The sequence below is a fragment of the Myodes glareolus genome, chromosome 2 (genome assembly GCF_982192425.1).
Source record: "Myodes glareolus chromosome 2, mMyoGla1.1, whole genome shotgun sequence".
NCBI classification, from domain to species: Eukaryota; Metazoa; Chordata; class Mammalia; order Rodentia; family Cricetidae; genus Myodes; species Myodes glareolus.
This window is the reverse complement of record NC_142027.1, coordinates 113,869,939-113,886,350: the sequence shown is the minus strand read 5'-3', so window position 1 is coordinate 113,886,350 and position 16,412 is coordinate 113,869,939. Positions and strand designations below refer to the sequence as shown.

The window sequence follows — 16,412 nt, the reverse complement described above, 5'->3', positions numbered from 1 at the left end:
GCTCTGCATATCAAATGCATTTCAATTTTTATTGAAAAGAAGCAAAAGAGTCTCTAAAAGGCATGGCCTTAAAACTGGGGAGATGGCACAGTAGTCAAAAGCCCTTGCTATTCTTTCAAAGTCCCTAAGTTCAGTTCCTTGCAACCAGGTTGGGCAGTTTACAACTGCCTGTAACTACGGTTCCAGAGAATCCAACGTCCTCTCCTGGCCTTTGAATGTATCCAGACAAGTGGGGCCTACAGACACATATGTGTATGTGTCTAAGGGTTTCATTGCTGAGAACAGATGCCATGAGCACAGCAATTCTTTTTTTTATATTTATTTATCTATTACGTATGTAATATTCTGTCTGTGTGTATGTCTGCAGGCCAGAAGAGGGCACCAGACCCCGTTACAGATGGTTGTGAGCCACCATGTGGTTGCTGGGAATTGAACTCAGGACCTTTGGAAGAGAGGCAATGCTCTTAACCACTGAGCCATCTCTCCAGCCCCCCGAGCACAGCAATTCTCATTAAAAAAATAAAATAAAATAATTGTTGCTGGCTTACAGGTTCAGAGATTTAGTCCATGTTTGTCATGGCAGGGAGCACAGAGGCAGACATGGTGCTAGAGAAGTAGCTGAGAGGGTTCTACATCAGTAGGAAGAAAGAGTAACACTGGGCCTGGCTTGATCTTCTGAAACCTCAAAGCCCACCCACTTTGACACACCTCCTCCAAAAAGGACACACCTCCAATCATGCCATTCCCTATGAGTCTTTGGGGCCATTATCATTCAAACCACCACAACAACGTATGCTAATAAAAAGAAAATTAGGGGATGGGTGAGTGACACATACCTTTAGTCCTAGCACTCAGGAGACAGGGGCAGGCAGATCTCTGTGGATTTGTGGCCAGCCTGATCTACATAGTGAGTTTTGAAACCCTGTTGGGGGGGGGGGGCACTAAATTTCTTAAAAAAAAATTAGACATTCTTTCTGCTTATGTTCTTAGAGTCTACAGTCAAAGAAAGGAACCTCAAATAGAACCAGAAGCGCTGTGTGGACAGAAACGTGGAGCACAGTGTAGAACAGGAAAAGGCTGAGGTCCTCAACTGAAAGAGTAAAAACAGCTTCCAGAGGAAAGCTCATCGATGCTGACTGACATCTGGCCTGTAAGCAGCTCTAAGGAGTGTAACTTTGGTGCAAGGCTTGGCGGGGGTGGTGGTGGGGTGTTTTTAATACTGAAAAGTGAACCTCACCATATGGTCACCTCTCATTTTGGGTGTATGATTTTATGACAATTACATTGTATTTTTAACATGAAATACCAGACTAACTGGGTACTTCATACTAAATACAAATACACCCCTTCAAAACAGCCGTTCCCTCAGAACCTGTAATCTTTTCTCACAGGATTGCAGCAAAGACTGATTTTATTTCATTCTGTGCAGAGAGAAAATGGCAGAACTCAAATAAGGAACCAACCTAATAATTTGGTAATTTCCCCTCCATTCTTACAAGCCTAGAAATAAATTGTGGAAAATATGTTACAAAGGAAGCACCAGAAAGACTTGTATAAATAGACTTAAAAGAACCAATGAGCAAATGTCCTTAGACCCACAAGCCTTTAAATTGATTCTACACTAATACATTGTAGACTTAACACAGAAATATCCAGAGAACCACAAATGAACAGTAGTTTTCCCAAGAAAATGTCCCTCTGAAAATTCTAATCTCTAAGACCAATAAAGAAAATAATTTATAATATTAATCATAACCTTAGAGGAACTCTGGATAGAAGTAAATCTAAAATAAGACCCAATCTTTCCACTAGTCCTCAAAACCAAATAGTAATTACAGAACACCTGCCCTTTTCTCTTCTCTGATTTTAATGCCCTGTGAAGCCTAGCTCAGGCCCTGCTCTAAATGTTAAACTCATTTCTAAGCCTTCATTTTCATGTTAATTGCCTAAGGGCACAAACAGGCCAAAGCAATGGGATGGAACCATATAAAATAAGTGGACCATTTTCTTCCATGAGTATTAAAGGAATTTCAAAATAAGTGAGAAAAACTAATAGGACTTTATGTGGTGATTTCTATTTGGCCACGAAATGGCATGTGTGTTGCATGGCTCAGGTACCATGTTATTCAGGGGGGTTAAGGGGCACACACAAACACAAAATGAGTGAGGTGGAAGACGAAATCAACATGCAAAATAAGCCACTAAGATCTGTATTGCCATGGAGACTAACTGTGATCATCAAATTTTCTCCCAAAGGCCAAATCTTACCGTGCTGTAAACAGCTTGGACTGCTGTACAATCAGCAGACATAACCACGTTAAACCTGTGACAAGTCCCCCACATCTCCTATTCAGTAGCCACAGAGAAATTCAATGAGAGAAGGGAGGGAGTGTCAAAGTTTAACAGACTGAATTTTCCTTCAGGGTCAAGCCATCTTCTTAAAGATTAAGGCCATGTTTCTTATGAAGTCCTCTAGCCTATGAGCCTACCATCTGAAGGATGGGTTTTGGGCTACTTTTGTTGGAACACGACCAGAAACTCATTCTCACACTTCAACTGCACACAATAGTCTGCAGTTACTGCTGTTGAAGATATAACAATAAATACTCCAGGTACCCCAATATGACCCAAGAAGTAAAACTTCTCCTAAGGGATCCGAGGTAGAAGCCAGTCCTCTACAGAATCTACAACAGCCAACGCAAATGTCTACATTTCCTTAATTGCCAATATACTTTATAACTAGAACATACAACGAGTAACAAGCTTAATTATAACAGTGGGCATTTTAATTGCTTTTGGAAAACTAGCCAACAACCTGTGGTATACAGCTTCAAAAGCATGCAATCTCATAAGCTAATTAAGAGCTAAACCCTGAAAAACTGTAGCTCTCAGTGATACTCAGTTGCAAGCTTGTGTAAGTAAGGTATATAAAGGGACAATTTAGAAATTACTCCTGCAAATTAGACAATTTATTCAGCTTAGTTCTGCTTTAATTTTTGACAATGGGGAACAAAAAAAAAGGATCTTCCTGTAATTTAAAGAGATGTCATTCAGCAGAAAGTCCCACAAATAGTAAAGTTTAGAATCTTTGCCTCCGGATTACTTGAAAACATTTCAAACTAATGTTGGTTTATTTATTTAACTTAGGAAGGTTCTGGTATTTGCCAGGAACTTTTAAAGGAGGGAAACTAAAAAAAAGACACTGTGCGTGACGTTACTGAAGCAACGAATTAAGGTTATTCAATGGACACTGCTCATAGGTAGCATGAAAGTTTCCTGAAACAGAGGGGTAGCATTTTGCTTGCTTCTAATTCTCTCACACTCCTCCTTTAATGAAGTTCACAGTTTGAGCGTATTTTACTTAATAACAAAACAAAAAACCCTTCAAGGCAAAAGAGTACACCGAAAGAAAAATTCTGTTAGCCCTTGCACAGCGTAAGAGCATGTTTCCACTCAAAACAGACTTGAAGCAAGAACATCTTGCTACTTGGACTGCTGGATGTTCACATGGGTATCTTCAGAAATTTGTTGTTTTTAAGGAATCACAAAAGGGTTAAACTTACCCAAGCTAAGAGATTGGACAGGTGAGATTTACTCAACTCTGACAGTGAGAAGTTAACAGGAGGGTGGTACTGACTGGAAGTTTCTAATGGTATCGCACAACTCCACCCTCTGCCACCTCCCGCACAGGCTAAGCTACTCCTCTAGGATCGATTGCAGCCCCACCTGCAGAGGAGCATGGGTGTCCTGTGACTTATACAAAGCATCCACACAAAGCCTCCTCCTGGGATTCATACCAAGTATTTAAAACCACATGTGGGAAAGACACAAAAGAGCCTCAGTCAGGGTTAGTAAGGATAAAGTCACCAAAAAGGAAGAAAGTTGTTTAAAACCTTACCTCTCTACCCTAAAGCCAGTTCTTCTGGGGTAGTCATTCTACACCTGGACACTTGCCAATCTTGTGCAACAATCCTGCTAAGTTTGCTCACTGCAACAATTCCCACTGCATTTGGCTTTGTGTAACGTTCCTGGATATCAGCAGGGAAGTAAGTACACTCTCCTTGCACAAGCACAGAACCAGAGCGTGAAGGCCATCAGCTAAGTCACCGGGGATATCTGAGCTATTTAGTGACTTTGATAAACCACTATGCAATGGCTTCTTCTCGGCTTCCATTACTAGCCTTCATGTCTGTATTGCAATAAATGAAAAAAAAAATCATGTAGGGTTGACCACAAGTCAGAGTAACTTCTCAATGGACTTCCAAAAAACAAATCCCACATCCTAAAGAAAAACAAAATCTACAGCATAAAGTAGCCAATCTGTTGGATTTTGTTTTGTTTTTGTCAACTTGAAATGAGGTAGTGTCGTCTTTGAAGAGAGAAGGACAAGTGAAAAAAATGTCTCCATCAGATTGACTCATAGGCAAGTCTGTATGAGGAGCACTTTCTTGATTAATGATTGATGTGAGAGGGCCCAGCACACCCTGGGTAGTGCCAACCCTAGACAGATGGTCCTGGGTTGGAAGGAAGGAAGGAAGGAAGGAAGGAAGGGAGGGAGGGAGGGAGGGAGGGAGGGAGGGAGGGAGGGAGGGAGGGAGGGAGGGAGGGAGGGAGGGAGGGAGGACGGACGGACAAATGGGAAGGAGGGAGAGAGGGAGGGAGGGAGGGAGGGAGGGAGGGAGGGAGGGAGGGAGGGAGGGAGGAAGGAAGGAAGGAAGGAAGGAAGGAAGGAAGGAAGGAAGGAAGGAAGGAAGGAAGGAGCGAGCTTCCTCCATGGTCTCTGTTTTAGATTCTGCCCAGAGATCCTGCCCTGGTTTCCCTCTATGGCAGACTCTATCTAACCTATAAGTCAATAAACCCTTTCTTCCCCAAGTTGCTTTTGTTCATGGTATTTGCCATAGCAACAGAAACCTAACTAGGGCAGTACCTAAATCACAACGCTAACATGCCTGTCTTTGCTCTCATTTATTATCTACCACTCTCTAGTAGAAAAAACAGGAACTCCAGAATGCACTGCACATGCAATATGAACCTGGTCAGACATACTTCTTAAAATAACTTAGCACAGGGTGAAAGCAAATGATTAACATCCCCATGTCCCTCTCAAGGGACGAGGGCCAAGCCTTTCAAGACTGGCTCACTGCAGGCTGACCGATGACTCCCTCCAAACAGAAGTGATACTTCACGGCTAACACCCCCATGACTGAACAGCAGACTCCCCCTCAGCTATCGGAGAGCCTGAGATACAGCCCATGTCGGACAATTCTAGTCATCCAGGAGAAGAAGGTCTCAGAAACGCTGCTCTTTCCGCCACCCACAATAAACAGTGTAGGAAAGCTGATCAATCTGACACCCAGGGATGTTTTCCTTTTTTCTGCTTGAGTTTCTTCAGATATCAACAAAGCATGGATATCAGAGAGCGTTTGCTAAGTTAAACTCCATGGTGCCCTCCCTGAGCCATTTAGACTTTTCTTGAACAAACTGGCTTTCACAAAGAGATTCAAAGGATCAAGCCTGTCACTCAGCCCACATTCAGTCTGTTTCTGAAAACTCAGAGACAGCCTACACAGCAGTAACCCACAGGAGGAGCTGTGCACTCAAGCCAGAAACCCAGGTACAAAAATATGTGCTAGTCTAGATTCAAAACCCAAAACCTCACAATGGATGACTGTCTGTGATACTTAATGATATGATCTACACTTGCTGAACAAGCTTAAGAGTTTAAAGTGCCAAGTGAAGTCTTCTCGGGTCAGCATTTTAGTCAACGTTTATCATAAACACTGGCTGATACTAAAAACCAGATTCGGATATATCAATTCCACAAGAATATGGGATTCAAGCTGTTTTTGCGCACATGTGTATTATCCTCAGGAACCAGACAAAGGCCTGGCAGACTATGTTCTTTCAAATAGTCACGGAATTTCTTCTGCTCTCAGAACTTCATACATGAGAAAACTAAAGATTTAGGACCTTTAAAGGGAGTCTGGGAGCTTGGCTCAGCAGCACACTGTATACCTAGAAGATCCTGGTGATGGGAGGTTAGGGAGGTGGCCCAGCAGCAGAGCATTTTGCTAGAATGCCCCAGTGAGGGGTTGGGGCACTGACCTACTAATTAATACCTAAGACCCTAGATTCAGTTCTGAGCACAGGGGGAGAGGGAGGGCGAAAGGAGAAGGTGTGTTGAGATTTAAAGAGCATATTCAACATTGCACAGGTGGCAGGTAGCAGCATGACATTTCTCTTTTTTAATGTTTATTTTTAGGTATATGAATGTTTTGCCTGCATGTATGTCTGCATGCCACTTTTCGTGCCTGGTGCTGACAGACAGCAGATGAGGACACTGGATCCCCTGGAACTGGAGTTACAGATGCACCAAATGGGTGTTAGGGATTGAACCAGGGTCCTTGAAAGGACAGCCAGTGAGTGCTCTTACAGCTGAGCCGTATCTCCAGCCCCAGCATGACGTTTCTTATACCTATACATCCTTCGCACATAATTCTGCATATCTGTGGCTGTAACTACTAGGCTACTATATAACTCAAGCAGTCCTTTACTAAGAACCTATTTAAGGTCTATATAACTGCTATCTTCCTCCAGCAGCTACAATGCATGGTAAAACAAGCCAAGGGAACAAACTAGGTATACCACAATTCTAACACTCAAATTACACTCATAAAAAGCAGTAAATCTTATGGATGGGGGAAAGAAGTGCAAAAAGCATGCAGATAAAGTCTCGTCATAAAAGCTAACTGTTGCACCCACTGCTAATCTCTTAAGAAGAAAATGGAAAAATCCTGCTTTGATAGTTAAGATGACCAACAGAGCTTAAAGCAGAGGCCAGTGAGGTAGGTGGCTTCACAGCAAAGATTCTTGGTACTAAGCATGACTACCCTGGTTCCATCCCCAGCACATGCATGGCACAGAAAAGAACTGATTCCCACAACTTGTCCTCACATACACGCACACAAAATAACTATAATTTTTAAAACTTTTTACCAAAAATAAGAAAGTTGAAATCTAGGATGCTGGTACCCTCCTACAGCCACAACACTCATTTGGAGAAGGCTAAAGACTGGAAAGGAGTTAGAGGCCAGTGGGAACCACATAGTTAAAGGCTAGCATGGACTACATAGTATCTCAAATAACAAAGGTGGGGGTGGGGTAGGATGACCTGAAGGCTGTCTTCACAGCGAGGGCAACTCAAGTGTCCCCTACTACAAAACAGGCAAAGGGCTAGGCAAAATTTCAAGCAAGAACCATCAAAGGCTGCAGAGGCTCCTGACCTGAGCTCCTGGTGCCTTTCCTGCTGGTTTTCTGGGAACATACCAGCCTTTGTACACGAGGCTCACAGTAGAAGCTCCCAACATTCTTTCACTGTGCAATACACAAAGTATCATGTAACCAAATGAGGTAAAGTGTAATCTCATCACCCAACACCACAAAAGCAGCTGTGAGCACCTACTTACAGGACAGCAGCTCAATTCAGCTGCACACCTGCAATTATTTAATGTCTAGTTAAGCCTGTCTCCATTTAATAAATGACTGGATAATTACAACGAGAATGGGGAGAGAAAAGCCATAAGCAGGAATTGAGAACTAGAGAAGATGGGAATTAACAAAACACGTAGAGAAAGAAAACCCACAAAAGGTTTGGAGAAGAACAATTTGGCTCAAATAACTTAATTAATTCAATTTGACCAATACTTTATAACATCTGGTAGATGCCAAGTATGGTGTTAGCCACTACAGAGGCACCAAGACCGCCTTTTCTGTGCTCACCAAGTCAAAAGACTTGCTCTGCTATGCCAAAAGAGAACAGCAGAAGTGAGGGCTCTTCATTTCCAAGGCAGTAAAAAAGCTGTCCTATTTTGTTCTTTTCATTCTACAACACAGACGCGTGTCCAGGGCTCCCACGGACAGCTAGATTTCATCTATCCCTGAAACTAGAACACAATGTGCCAGGATGATATAAATCTGTAGGTTGTATCAGAACCTCATGTTCACTCACTGTTTCCGCCGCTACTAGGCTCACCGGCTACCTGTGGACCTCCATTTTTTTCCCTCCTAAATCACTCTCCCAAATGCCCTTCTGGAAAACCAAATTACCGAAAGGAAGGAAAGAAAGGAAAAAAGAAAAGGCAAAACTGAAGAAACTCCCACGTTCACTGGTATGGTATGTGTATCTTCAAAATTCAAGTTCTCATCCCTCATAGCCTCAGAATGGAATAGTTTGGGAGACAGGGCCTTTAAAGAGGGGTGAAGCTCAAATAAAAAGGACTTTAAGGTTGGAACCTTGCCCAAAATGACTGCTATCCATCAGTGTTCAAAGATAGGATGTAGGTCCAAACTCAGATGCAAATACAGATGAAAGGTAGCCTGTGAGCACACAGCAAGGTGACTATCATCTACCTCGACTTGCAGCATCAAAAATGGAAGTCACCTAAGATCTGGAACCTTATTAGAGCATCTCTATCAAGACATATATATGCACAGTCTCATGAACTGAGCAGCCAGAGAAGGCTTCCCATGCACAGACCCACGCCATCCATAGTCATCCGCTGAATTTCACTCTGGATACAAATGAAAAGCGGACTGTTTTCTGGTACTTAGTTCCTATTTGCCAGATCACTCCTGATTTAGGATGTCCTTCTGTATATGTGTTGCTTTTATTGGTTAAAGAATAAAGCTGTTTAGGCCAATGGCTTAGCAGAGTAAGGCCAGGTGGGAAATCTGAACAGAGATAAAGAGAGAGAGTAGGCGGAGTCAAGGAAATGCCATGTAGCTGCTGAAGGAGAAAGGTACCCTCCAGAACATTACCAGTACGTCACAGTCTTGTGGTGGTACACAGATTAATAGAAATGGGTTAATTTAAGATGTAAGAGTTAGCTAATAAGAAGCTTGATCTAATAGGCCAAACGGTGTTGTAATTAATATAGTTCCTGTGTGATTATTCGGGTCTGGGCAGCTGGGAAACGAACGAGCAGTCTCTGCTTTACAAAGGTATAATCTGATACAGCTGAAACCAATGCATTTGTCTCATCTGAATAAATTCCACTTTGATGGTGGCCAAGGAACATTTTCTTCAAATCACAAGACCCAGTCATTTGGAGTGACCAGGCATTCATTCTGATTTCTTTTGATACAAACGTGTGCTTGGTAAAGACCTATTACTGATGAGGGAAATTCTGCTACTGATCAGTGCTAGAAGTAGTCATACTATTACTAGTTATATTAACAAGCTGAACTGATAAAGGGGCAAAGGCCTATAGCAGCATACTGTTAGGAATATCCAACAACTGTTGTCAAGTTGGAGAAGGAAAAGGGCAGCAAGACATCCTCCACACAGAAAACAACAGAGAAGCGCAGTGACCTGAAAGCAGGAGCCACAGCTAGAAGGGCAAACTATCAGAATGTGTATCTCAGATGTAAAACGGAAAAGTACATGGCCTCCTATGACGCCAAAGTCTGTGTTCCTGAGCTTAATGGTCCTGAGAACTAGTATTACCAGGGCATGACACCACACCCAGCTTCTGTGGTACTGGGGATGGCATCCAGGGGCTTCCGCAGGATAAGCAAGGCCTCTACAAACTGAGCCACAGCCAAACACCACCTCTGAAGATTTCTCAGACACCATTTCAATAAAGCGTGTGTAGAACTCCAGAAGGATCAATGGGATAGCACAGTGAGCAGCTGGAGCAGGGTGAGTAAAGATGGGCTGTCAGGTCAGGTGGCGGGAGTGGGGGAAGGGTGTTTGGGCTGCCAGGTCAGGTGGGTGGGAGGGAGGAGTGGGGGAAGGGTGCAGAAAAAGAGAACAATATCAAGATATATGTCAGAAGCTAAACAATGACCAAAAAATTAACAACGCTGGCTAGCAAGGTGGCCATTTCCACATCTAGAAAAAGAAAATTAGCTCTGCCTAAGTACTTAACTTATATTCTGATGATTTACATGTTTAGAAAGAAGTAGCAGGCCGCCCTGTCACCACCATTGCAAAGAGCAAACAATAGCAGAGGACTTTTATTTTTAGCACATAACATCTCTGATATTTACTAAAGTTTATAGTTCTTCTTCCCTGGGAGTGGTTTTATTGTTTAAGTGGACTGTATTAATATTCGTACTTTGACTCTGACCAAATCAGCAGAGGACAGCAAACAGCTTCCTCCGACTCTTCAACCTACTGCTATTTTCATACCTAACCTACTCTAAAAGTATAATGATCAGCGTTAAATCTAGGCTTGAAGGCAAAGCACTAAAGGCCAGTACAACATTTACATTTCTCTCAGGCTGAGGCATGGAGAGACGGGGAAAAAAATCAGTGACAAATCAATTCTTTTCTCTTACAGAATGGTTGATATGCAGACTTTTAGGAAGAATGGATCTGAAAGGAAATGCTGGGAGTGTTCTTTCTTGACTTGTCTTTGCAACCATGCCCAGTTTTAGACCATTAATCGTGCCAATAAAGGAGACCGAGAAGGGTGCCTAGAAGAGCTGAACGTGATGCCTAAAGGCCTACATAGGCAAGTACAGCCCATGAGCTGCCCACGGACCATCCAGGGCAGCAGGAAATCCCAGGATGGGATGACCCTTCATCATACAATGTTTCTCTCCTTTGCATCCACGTGCCCCTGCACACCTTACAGACATGCCTACCATCCAGAGTCACAGGTATTCTCTGTGCCCCACTTGCTGGCCTTTAACCCTTCCTCCCTCCCTCCCTTCCTTCCTTCCTTTCCAGTAGCTACCTATAAATCAGTGGATTTACAGATCTAGGCTGTAAGCTACCAGACTGGAAGCATGTTAAAGTCAACCCTGTATTATGCATATTTAATAGAAATTCTATAAATATTTTTGAATGGCAGATTTATCCCATGAGTAAAGAACCATGAAGAATACTTGAGAGGGCCTGTGCACTGGCACAAACCTAAAACGAAAGCCTTCATCTGGAGGTCTTGTTAAAATACACATCTTCACACCCACGCCGAGACACATACACACATAAAAGACACATCCTTGCACCCTAACCCATGGAAATTTTAATTCAAGTAGCTATCAAGTTAAGGTCCCCAAACTGAATCTCTAACAAGATCTTGGAAGGCACTGGTGTTACTGGTTTGCTCACACAAGCATCTACCCAGACAGGAAATAACCCAAGGACAATTCTGGGAAACAGCATGTTGTATCCACTGAAGGCTTCACAAACCAAGGGAGCCCAGAGGGCTTGTAGAAGATCTTCAAATGCACCTCAGACATTGAGAATACACCTCTCACAGAGGCCTTTGACTGGCTTTCTCTCAAATGGCTCACACATCTTCCTTCCTTGCCACCCTGCTCCCATGTGGTTCCAAGGGAGAATTCTATCTGAATACTAAGCAACCATCCATTAGCTTCCAGGAAATCTGCTTTCCTCTCAATGCGACAGGCCTCCTCTCTGAATTCGTCTGCTTTCTCCAACATGAGTTCCCGCCACACCTCGGGTAACTAGACCCCAGAAGGAACTCGCTACTCTTTCCAGACAAACCATGTCTTCACTGGTCCAAGAGGTTGTGTGGATCTCAGACTTCCTTCTAGTTATTACACGGTGCATACGCTATACCAGGAAATACCTAAGAACTATTCCAGATTTTGCTTGTGTTTTTCCTTTAATAAGAGTCCCCTCTTTGCTAGGCTGGCAATGAGCTTCAGTTGGTACACTGCCCTAGCATGCTTGAGGCCCTGGGTTCTGTCCCCTGCACTTAAAAAAATTTTGTGAAAATTCGAAGAGAGACAGAGAGAGACCTCTCTGGGGCCCGTTTATTTTATTCAAGATTGAGAGTCAGAATACGGAGAGTTAGAGGTCAACTCTAGGACAAGAAGTGATGAATTTGAGAAACTATGTGTCTGTGACCTTAGGTGGAGGTCAGTCAACTCTTTTAATACTCAGTTCCCTCAAGTATAAACTGGAGGGCAACAGTACCTCCTCAAAATTATTTTATATGAAATTTAAGTGAGGTAAAATACTTCCCCAGTTGAAAATTGCTTTAGAAATATTCTCAAAGCCCAGAACACATCCTTCCCATTCCCAGCTCAAATGTCCTCATCCCCTTCACGAAGTACATTCTTGTTACCCCGACAGAGAAGAGTGACCTATAGCCTGTGTATTCCCAATGGTGCACCAAGGGTGCCAATGAAGACAGTTGTCTCACACTGATTAGCACCTACTCAGACCCAATCTAAGCGCTGGGAAGGCTCCTTGCAGCATCTCACAGAGCTTTAGTTTAGAGTCTAACACTTGTTTGAAAAGCAAACAGTAGCAGGGAAAGGCATTTCAGTAGCAGGTTTAACTTTATCAGGCTGGGGTGGGGGGGGACGGGGAGGAAGGTTGACAATGGTCAAATACAAAACAACTGCTATTTACCCCATGGCTCTTAAATTACTGCCTTGTGCCCACCTCCCTTTTTTGTTTTGGTTTTTGTGTTCTATTTCTTTTTTTGTTTTGTCTGGGTGTTTGCGTTGGAATCCAAAGCTCGACACATGCTAGGCAGGTGTTCCACACTGAACTGCACTCTGCCCCTGCTTCATGCTGTCATACGGTCATTATTAACTGAGGCCTTGTGGTCTGGCTTGACTAAACGCTCCACACACATCACCTCACTTCATCTTCATCACCAACCCACTCAGCTGATACTGTTATTACTCAATTATTCACCTTATAAGGAGTGCGAAGTTGAGAAAATGAAGTAACTGAAGGGACACAGCAGTAATTTAAATCCAGGAGATTGTATTCCAGAGCCAGTGCTCTTAACTTGCAGGTTAGGTTGCTCCTTGGGGGATCTACTTCAAGGCCAGTCTCCATCTGAGAAAAGCCTGTCTGCCTCCAGATTGTAGCTCCTGATTCCAAGTACCAATTAACAGAACAGAATGACAGAATGAAGCTCCAGAAAAATTATAGCTACCCAGTCTCTCAATTAGCATGTGATGTAGAGGGAAGAGTACCAAATATTTAATGTGCTCAAAACTTGGTCAATGAAAGATTCAGTCACTTGAAACCCACATTCATTATTGGAAGTAAATCTCAAGAAATACAAACTCCAGGCAAGGTTTTCACTTCAATAACCTTTCCGGTTAATAATTGATAAGAGTAAAAGAAGAGTAATGGATGATGGGCGCTGAATGCTACGCCTCACAATGGAGTCAGTGTAGTCCTATGCTCAGCAGAGCCCCCCAAGTCTGTCACTCCATATGGAAAATCCCCCAGGCAGCCAAGGCATCACCAATTGGATATTCATCCTTTGGGCTGACACACATCCCTATGACAAGCACTACAACTCCAGCAGAGGTATCTTTCATTAACCCATCTAACATAATTAAAAGTGTTGGGGCTGGAGATGTGACTCAACGACAGAGGGCTCACCTAGCAGACACACAACCTCAGCACAGGAAAAACAACAAAAGATGTAATGAGTATAGGAAGGTGGCTCAGTCAGTAAGTCATCTTGCAATCACAAGAACCTAAAGCCAAGTCCTGGAACCCATATGGAAAAAAACAAAACATGTACTTTGGCACCTGTTTCTAATTCCACCACTGGGGTTGAGGGGGACTAGAGCTCGATGACCATCCAGCCTAGCTACTTGACAACTCCAGACTGGTGAGAACTTATCTGAAAACAAAACCAAAGGTGATGTTTTCTAAGGAATGACAATAGAGGCTGTCCTCTGGCCTTCACCCATACGCACTCCCCAGATGCACACAAACATTCATGCATGTATGCATGCTGCGTACACGCACACACACGCGACACAAAACCAGTTGGTGGCATTAGAAAAGAATATACCAGTAAATTTTTGAAACCACTCTGAAAGTCTGAAACTATCCACAAATAGACTACTTTGAAATTACAAACAGTAAAAAACCCAGCCGACAAACAAGTCAAGATGATGACCAGACTGTTGGCCGCAGAAAAATAAACACTACCAGGTCTTGGACATAAGTAAAGATGCTCTGCATCACTCACAGTAAGACTCTCGCACCTTGAAACCACATGGAGCTGTCAGCTTTCTCCTATCAGACTGGCAGAGCCAAAACAGAACACCCTGTTGATAGACTGTGGGAAAATCACTCCTCTTCAGTGGGATCGAGCACAACCTGGTACAATTTCTACGGACGCACTTAGCAATGACCGTCAAAATTACAAAGGCAGATGTATTTTGGCTGATAATTTTATTTGTAGAAACTATCCTGCAAACAAACATCTACCACAAATAGTTTGATACAACAATGCTTTTAATATCCAGACAACACATAAGCCAACTGTCAGGCTGGCTGAATGATGGTAACTCTGTACAACAAAATACCATGCAGCAGAAACAAAGAATGGAACTTCTATTTATTAAGATAGAAAGATGCCCATGTTAAACAGCTATCTACCAATGAACAAGATCTAGCTTACAGCAGGGTACTGATTGAAGCCCAGAGGGCAGACAAAAATAAGAGTGCACACAGATGTACTTCCACTTGCTGTGAGAACCTACAAGCTAAGATAAATAAGAAAGTTCATATAAGAAGTAGTTAGGGAAGTATGGGTCCAGGGATGAGATATTTTTTTATATACTCTCTAAGATAGCTTTATTTTTACAATCATATGAATACATTGCTTACACAGAAATAAACAGGATTATTACCAAAAAAAAATGCCCACTTTTAAGAGTTTGGATGTAGACTGGCCCCCATAGGTTGATGTACGGAAGGTTTGTGCCCAACTAGTGAGATAGATTATAAAGTTTAGAAAGTGGGCAGGGCCCTCTTGGAGAAAATGACACTATGGGTATACCTATGCAAGGTATAATGGACCTCTGGCACTCCCTGCCACCTCCGCTGTCATACCCGAAGGGAACAGACAAGGCAACGACAAACTGTAAACACTGAAACCATGAACTAAAATAAATCCATACTCCTTTAAGCTGCTCCCCTCAGGCATTCTGCCACAGAAATGGAAAGCTGATTAGCACAGCTGTCAATCTCAAGGATAACAGACTTAGGCTTTGGTTTTACAACTGCACACATGATATTATCCAGGGAAGATCAAGGACTAGGATCCAAGTGTGGTTCCCACAGGTTTATATAAAACTTTACACTGTAGGTTATACTAAAAAACATACAGCAGGGAGCATATATGTGTGCGTGTGTATGTATGTGTATATATGCATGTATATATTCATAAATTCAAATGAAAAAATTAAGGCACAATTAGAAATGCAAAATATAAAATAATAATAATAAATATGCTACATAGGAAACTATCTGACCTCCAATGTTAGATTACCTATGCTACCTTTCCCTTACACTAAGCACCTACTCCTACACTGTATGTATGAGGGAAAGGAAAGGACGGGGAATAAAGAGGAAAGAAAGAGGGACGGAGGGAGACAAAGGGAGAGAATGTGAATGATTCATATCTCTCAGGCTAGTTTCAAATTCACTATGTAGACAAGGATGACCTACAAGTCCTGCTCCTCCTCCATCCCTCCCATGTGCGTCATTTATGGACATGAGGTTACGACACCTGTCTTCCTACCCCCTATTTTTAACCCCTTCCAAAATAGACTGTAGAAAAGTCTGACAAGTAAAACCTCAGAAACTCATCTGCAGTGAATCTGAGCCCAAGAGTATGAACTGAAGTCTCAAGACACATCCTTTAACGACAGAGTCGTTCTGGCTTTTATTGGTGTGAAAATCAGACAAGGAGGCAAACACAGTCAGTCGAACATGATCTTGGGGTCCGAGTAGGGATATCTGCCCACATGTTCCTGTGTTAGCTGTGTGGCCATCACAGCAGTCCACCAGTCTCATGTGGTGTCTTCCAACACAGAGCAAAGTCAAGATGCAAAGCTAACCAGTAACACCTGTGATCCTACCAAGACAGCAGCCCCAAGCTCACAGATGAAAATATGAGAGGGTAGAGAGGCTGCCACTTGGAAGGCAAGTACTATTTTTAAAACAGTTGTAAGAAAAGTCATCATATCCCAGCTATCTTAAGTGAGAGTTAGGAAAAATTATTTGCTTTTCTCTTAGATCGATAAATAGTAAATAAGGTCACAGACTAGAAATGAACAGGCAATAGAACGGGGAAAACATTGTAACACGTCACCAGTTTAGGCTATGCCCTTTGTTCTGTCTATAGAAGGTTCTCATAGAAGGAATTACCATGTCGTTCCATGTACCATATACACATACAATCACACACCCCTACCTCACTTTGCATAAAATTAAAGGATCTTCACTGTTATAGCATGGATATGGTATGGTCTCCCCCAGAGACATATAAACAAGGAAACCCTAGGTAGCAATGTTTAGAGGTGGGGTAGAGAGTTTTGGGGAAGTGACTAAGTCATAAGGACTCTGATGTCATCCATGGGCTCATCCACTAGTGATGGAA

General features: G+C 42.7%; 1 protein-coding gene across 4 annotated transcripts in view; it reads right to left on the bottom strand.

Annotated features, from left to right (window-relative positions):
- Auts2 (activator of transcription and developmental regulator AUTS2) overlaps positions 1 to 16,412 on the bottom strand; it is a 1,087,122-nt gene that overhangs the window by 974,053 nt on the left and 96,657 nt on the right. The window lies entirely within an intron of this gene.